We start from the raw sequence: 7,616 nt of genomic DNA on the forward strand, positions 1-7,616 counted from the left end.
GGAATTGGAGGAATGCAGATATCTTGGAGGGTTGTAAAGCTGGAGGAGATTACAGAGATAGGAAGGCGGTGAGGCCATGCTGGGAGTTGAAAACAAGCATGAGAATCTTAAAATCACGGTGTTGCTCAGCCAGCAGCTAATGTAAATCAGCGAGGTCAGGGGTGATGGGTGAATGCTTGACCTCTCAGGGATGCTTTGAGGACATCCCTAAAGCAGTTCCACTGTCCTCTGGTCATGACTGAGTTCTGAGTAGAGCAGTTGTTTCAGGAGTCTGGTGTCAGGCACTTGAATGACATGTTCTTGCCCAGTGGAGCTGGTTTTGAGTGTTTAACGCCTCAATGCTGGACAAATTGACCTGGGAGAGGACGTTGCAATTGGGCCACGTTTCTTGCCACAGGATTTGGAGAATCTTGCGAAGGCCCCACGAATGGTACTTCTCCAGCCCCTTGTAGGTTATCCAAGACCCCACAGCAGATGGGGGGTGTGGGGATCACAGCTGCCCAGTAAACCATGACTGGCCTGTGACCTCCCAAAGCGGAAAAGGGTCATCTGGGAAGGCACCGGACACATCGAGAGAACTTCATCGGGAATGTGCAGAGGCGAAGTCGAGGCATCAGAGGGAGCGCACAGGCCTCCAAACAACCCGTCCACCCAACCCTTCAAGCACCACCTGCCCCCACATGTGGCAGAACCTGCAGATCGGATTTATCAGCCATCTCAGAACCCATCGATTCAGAGCGGAAGCAAGTCTCCCTCGATCTTGAGGGACTACCCAAGAAGAAGGGAAGAGATGGGTGAATGGGATTTCCTGTGATCTAGTCCACGGGAGTCAGACTTTTGAGGTGAGCTTAAGCTCATGCCTCACGGAAGATGGGAGGCCACCTCGGAGAGCACAGCAGATGCTCATTGGTTGAGTTCCACCATCTTCACAGAGGCTGGGAAGCCAAGTTAGGATTTTCTGGTTTGGATTTTTTATGGTTTTACTTACTAGGCCAAAGGGGAGCAGGAAAACCACATTGATGAAAAAACGTACAGTAGCTTTGAACATGTGACATAATAAAATGAATCATATTAAAATATATCAGTGCATAATTGGTGAATGTTCCTGATGCGATGATAATGAAATTGCCCCTTAAACTTCTTCTGCCCCAAAATGTTTTACCACCATTCTTTCAGAGAAAGTTGCTGTACTGGTGATAGAAGGGATTTCACTTTGTCTTCCTCAGCTGCGGTGGGTTATAAATATATTACAATTGCCCAATGGGGAGAGTTCTGATGAGTTTAAAGTTAAGATGTATTGTTAGCGAAGATTAAAGGGCATTATGAATGGAGTTGAAACTGTTCAGATCTGTTCAGTGTGGCCAGGAACCAAGAGTTGTGTTGAAACTGGATCCTAACTCGCTATCTGGTCGTCTGTCACCCCTTTGTTAGCTGGACCTACATTGGCTCCTAAACTGGCATCAGCTGGATTTTAAAATTCTCAGCCTTGTCTTCAGATCGTTCCATGGCCTCGCCCGTCCCTATCTCTGTAATATCCTCCAGCCCCACAACCCTCCAAGATCCCTGCGCTGCTCCATTTCTGGCCTCTTGCCTATCCCTAGGTTTAATTGCTCCACCATTGGCGGCCATGCCATCAGCCACCTCGGCTCTAAGTCTTGGAGATTCCTCCCTAAACATCTTTGCCTTTCTAACACTCTTCCGTTAGAAGCTCCTTAAAAACTACCTCTTTGGCCAAGCCTGTCCTAGTATCTCCTTATGCAGCTTTATATCAAATTCTATTTGTTTCCAGTCCTATGAAGGGCTTTCAGGTCATACCTGAAAAATCAATAGGGCTGGAGTAAGGTTGCCAACTCTCATTGGGCATTTCTTGGCGGTCTTATCACTTCTTTTCCTGCCTCCAATGGCCCTGTCTCTACACACTTCTGCTATTGGTGACCCAGCATGTCTACTCTCATGTCACCCTGCCTTCCTGCACCAATTGGAAAGGGAGAGGCCTTTTCATTATCCATTTGGATGATTATTGACTGTCATTCTAATAGTTTTTTTCTTCCCTCCCCATCTCCAATATCTTTATAACTAATAAAGAGATGTTCCAAGGAAGTGAAAAAAACACACCTGTGTTCTGGAGATTGACCCTCAAATTCTGGAGACTCCAGGCTAATTCTGGAGGGGTGACAACCCAAAGCTAGAAAGACCCTGGTAAAGCCTGTCCACCATGTACAAGGCACAAGTCAGGAGTGTGATGGAATATTCTCCATTTGCCTGGATGAGTGCAGCTCCAACAACACTCAAGAAGCTCGACACCATCCAGGACAAAGCAGCCCGCTTGATTGGCACCTCATCCACCACCTTAAACATTCATACCCTCCACCACCGTCGCACAGTAGCAACAGTGTGTACCATCTACAAGTTGCAGAGCAGCAACTCATCAAGGCTCCTTCAACAGCACCTTCCAAACCCACGACTGCTACCATCTAGAAGGATAAGAGCAACTGAGGTATGGGAACACCACCACCTATAAGTTCCCCTTCAAGCCACACACCATCCTGACTTGGAAATATATCGCCGTTCCTTCACTGTCGATGGGTCAAAATCCTGGAACACCCTCCCTAACAGCGCTGTGGGTGTATTTACACCACAGGGACTGCAGCGGTTCAAGAAGGCAGCTAACCACCAACTTCTCAAGGGCAATTAGGGATGAGCAATGAATGTTAGCCTACCCAGCAACACTCACATCCCATGAGTGAAGGAAACAACAGGTGAGCAGGTGCGGTGCTTGGATTTTGTGTGGGTCCTGCTGGGTGTCATTGCCCATTTCTAGCCTCGCTCAGCACAGGATGAAGATTGAAGTTTTTCACATAGATACGAAATCGTCTTCTTCAGTCTGAAAGATAGATCAATGCTCATCTTCAACTTCCTGAAGCGTTTAAAGTCAGTCCGCCCGGTGAAAGCGCCAATAATATACAAATTTGAAGAAAGAGTCCAGCTCTGTGCAAGCGAGAGTCCCTCGGCTTATGTGTCACCTGCATCCAATTTACTAAAACTGTTCTGAGATTTCTAACTGCTGCCTGGTTTGTGCTGCCAAGATCCTGTTGGAATAATGTCAGTCCACACTCCACTCCGGATGAACTTGGCACCGAAATCTGTTTCAGTGTAGCACTGAAGCAGTGTGAAAATTCAACCCTTGCTCGGAGGAAGTGTTTGATCCCGAGTTTGTCTTCACGCTGCTGTACTTAAAGCAACCACAATTGACAAGGACCTTTGTTGCTTTCATAATTCAAATATTTGAAGGGCCGGTGCCATTTTTTGTTTGGAGTGTCATTTCCTCTTCAAAAACATTTTTTCATTTTCCTACATCACAGCAGTGACAGTGCTTCAAAAGTACTTAACTGACTGCATAACACTTTGAGGATGTCGTGAGTTGTGAAAGACACTATTTAAAAGCGAGGCTTTTTTTTCCCTACCATTTACTTTTCATCCTTCCCTTCCCTTCCTCTCCCAAAGGCATTCATTTCTCACTGGGGTGGAGTTGCACCAAATGTCAGCCTCAGTAGATTACTCTGGAGAACCTCATAGCTGAGCTTGAACACAATTCATTTGATGTCAGGTAGGCATACCTTTCCACCTCCCTAGCCCAGGGGAGTCTTAATGTTTCCGACCTTTGCTGTGACTGAGACTGTCAAACTCAACACCGACCAGGAGCTAAACCTGGGATCATCCTCTCCACCTGAGGTAGTCTACAATTGGATATTATTATTTTTGGGTAACAGGAGAAGTTTGTAATGGGGATGTCTAGATTGGATATCAATGGCCTCTCCTGCGATGCCAAGTGGAGAAATGAGATGCCTCCTGCAACAAATCCGAGTGGTCAGGTAGTGATGCGTTCCATAGTCTGGGGCTCATGGCCACAATCGCATCCCTCATCTTCCATTTATGTAACAAGTGGTCATATCTTCCATGTCCTGTGTGAATTGGGTTCAGTGTCGTCCACTGGTTGAAGCCAGGGACCTCTGTCGTTGGGTCAGTGATGAGGTATTGGTTCTTCATGCTACATGTATCCCACGATTCCATCCATCTGGATTGTGGGTTGATACCAGGTCAGGAATATTAGCTGCTGTTTCCCAAAATGGTGGCCTTGATTTCAAGCCCTTTCTTGGTAAGATTCCCAAGTCTTCATGAGCGGGAATGTTGGTATTGCTCATGCCTTTTTCCATCTCACGGAATATAATGGCGTCAGAGTGAATGGCCGGTGGGACAATGTAGGGCATTCACTGGGAGCCAGTCAGCTGGAATGGACTGAAGTGGATGATTCGGGGTGCAAATTAATCAAGGACCAGCAGCAATTGCCATAATTTTAAAAGCGTGCTGTCGTGTTTGCCAGCCACTAGAACCAATGAATTGCAACTACAGCCAGATGAACAAAGGGGAGTTTCAATGTTTTCCTTTCCACTTATAAGCTGTCTTGTGGTCGGGAGGAATGGTGGCTCAGATATTTGCAACGTCATTCTGACCTCACTCGCTGCCTTGAGGGCCTTCCTTGGCACATGTACCCAGTCATTTAGTCATGCAGTCTGCAGGGGAAGGTGAACACGGTGTACTCAGAAATTCTGCTTTCTGGAAGCTCAGAACTCTGAAGGAGTGCCAATACCAGTTGCAGAGAGGTCATAGCCCTTTACTACCCATCTGGGGTCATGTGAGGCAGGTGGCAAGTTGTAGCCTCTTGGCCTCTCACCCTCATTTCTCCTTCTTTCTTTCCTGATGCCAATGACACCTGACGGGAAGGTCATCATTGACCATTTTACCCACCTGGGCATGGAAATTGAGGTGAGATTTTTTGTAAGGGGGCCTGCAGAAAGTCACAGGCTGTTCTGATTCAGGCGCACTGACCCTCTGCGCCTGATCCTCCAGCTGTGATCACGTTGAGAGAAGCTTGCGCCTGGGAGATGTCCCCTGCAGCACGCTAGCTAGCAACACACCCGTGAAAGGCTAACCCCCATCAAGCTGGTACATACACTTTTCCAACTTTCCAACAGTGCCCACACTTCAAGAATAACCCACTGACTGTGAAGCACTTTGGGACCTCCCGGGTTTATAATAGGCACTATGTAAATGCAAACCTTTCTTTGTAGTAAGAATCTCTGGCTGTTTCCCCTCTTGTAGCCTAGAAGGTCCCAGCCCCTCCTGTCCCTCATTCTGTCTGTGTTAAACATGCTCGGTACAGACCAGAATTAAACCTGGTTGAACAGTGCAACCTGGGAATCCTTTCCCACTGAACCCAACAGCTCCGCCGTGTATGGCGGGACAGGATGGATGGGCTGATTGGTCTCCTCGTTTTCTTGGGATGGGGGAATGGGGGGGTGCAGATTGTAGCGAGGTACGATAGCGAATGCAACTACTTACTCTCGAATTAAACACCTTTGTCAATCTCTCCTTTGGCTCCCACCTATTGCTGGCCTTCTATCCTGCTTCACCTGCTCTGCCCCTCTTTAAACAGTATAAATTCCATCACATTTTTACTTCTCTTTAGCTCTGAAGAAGAGTCATTCGGACTCAAAACGTTAACTGTGTCTTTCTCTCTCCACAGATGCTGCCGGGCCTGCTGAGTTTTTCCAGCGTTTTCAGCTTTTGCAACAAAAGCAAAACACCGAGGCTGCTGGAAATTTGAAACGAGGGCGGAAAGCGCCGGAAATACTTATCAGGCCTGGCAGTACCAGTGGAGAGAGAAACCGATTTAACTCTTTAGGTCGATGACCTTTCATCAGAACTTGAAGATCCTTAAGAGGTTTTTACACAACATCAGAGCTTGGGGAAAGGGGAGTGGGGGTGGGACGTGGGTGGGTGAACAAGACAGGCCTGTGCTCTGAAGAAGTCAGTCAGACTCGGAGCGTTAACTCTCTCCACAGATGCTGTCAGACCTGCTGAGATTTTCCAGCATTTTCCGTTTTAATACAGCTCCGCGATTAGGTGGACAGGGGGTGTGATCAGGTGACTAATGGGAATGACGGTGAAGGCAGAAGTGGTGGGGGGGGCGAGAGTGGGGCAATTAAAGAAACGAATGCTGGTTACAGAGAGAGTGTAAATGGTTACGGGGGGTAGAGCCATAACCAGCTTCTGCTGAAAATGGGAGCAATGGTTTTGGTGTAAAGTTGATGTTGAAGCTGGAAGGATGTAAAAGTGCCTCATCGAAAGATGAGATGGTTTTCCTTAATAAAATATACCTTGTGTGTCAAAGTTACAGATCCTTGAAGAGAAATCCTTGTCTGCCAAGATTCATGCCAGACATCTGATAAGGTTCTTTACCACACCAGGCTGAAGTCCGGATTAATTTAGTGATGTCAGAGTAAGACATCTCATTTCCAGCTCACATTTCCAGTGTGCATCCTGCTGGGAGGGAACATCTGCCAAACAGATGTGGCTTGAGATTGGCCAGTGCTCAGATGGAGGTACATTCAATTCATTAGCATCTGCCTCTGGGCAGATTTATGTTTCCTGCTGAGGAACTCCAAGAGCAGCAGCGGTTTCTGGGTTTGAGACCTGTCCCAATCCCCACTTTCCCATGGAAGGAAATGCCAGTGACAGCAGACACACGGTTCCTGCTGTCGACAGCATTCTCTAATTTAAAGCCGGGGGGGGGGGGGGCGGGGGAGCTGTGGTTGGGGATGGTTGTGGGAGTGGGCTCCCGCAGTTCCCCCCTGGTGTCGGAGGTTGACATGCTCTTGCCCTCAGTGACATGCCCCTGAGACCTCACTCACCTCTTAAGGTGCGCAGCCAGATTCCGCTGCTCTGCAGCCGAGGCTATGGGCTGCTATCTTCTAAAGTGCCTCGATTTGCAGCAGGAAGTCATGAGGGAGGGAGAAGGGGGGCAATAGTGGGTGTCGGTGTCTCCCTCCACCCCCTCTCTTGCAAGTATCCCTGCTTAAACGTAAATGTGGTCTTTATCCTAAACTTTTGGGAGCAAAATTGAAAGAGGGAATGATAGATAGATAGAGAGAGAGCGAGAGAGAGAGAGAAAGAGACAGGAATGTGCAGTTTGGCTGCTGCATTTCCTACATTACAGAAGTGACTACACTTCAAAAGTACTTCGTTGGCTGTAAAAACACTTTGGGATATCCAAGTTCGTTTGTTCTTTTCAACATATCTCTGTCAGTAGAAGAGAAACAATAAGAGGCTAGGTGGTTTATCTTTGTGCTGCCGTCCATTGTGGCCAGTCACTCCAGTGATGATCCTTTCTCCCCGTCCAATACATTGTCCTTTCCTGCCCTGAAGGTATGACATCCTTTCCAGGCTGTGGGCATCCCCTGGTACAGTTAGTCAACACAGGGCCTTGCTGGCAGGCAGCAGTTGGCTCTTCAAATGTACGGGTTAGGGAGAACGGGCAATGGGAGGAATCCAGGCCAAGCCAGCCATAGCCTCAGCTAACGTACACGCACACACGCACACACAGGGTGGCCGCTGGATGGTGATACAGGAACTCTAACCCTCACTGTCTTCTCACCGTTTGCCCCAACTTAGCAGTGACCAAAGCCAACTGCAGCAGCCCCTAGGCCAGCCCTGGCATTGAGCAAGGGTGCAAGCCCAGGACCACTGCTAGTCGTATGAGGCATCAGGGGAGCTGC

The sequence above is a fragment of the Carcharodon carcharias genome, chromosome 15 (assembly GCF_017639515.1).
Source record: "Carcharodon carcharias isolate sCarCar2 chromosome 15, sCarCar2.pri, whole genome shotgun sequence".
Lineage (NCBI taxonomy): Eukaryota > Metazoa > Chordata > Chondrichthyes > Lamniformes > Lamnidae > Carcharodon > Carcharodon carcharias.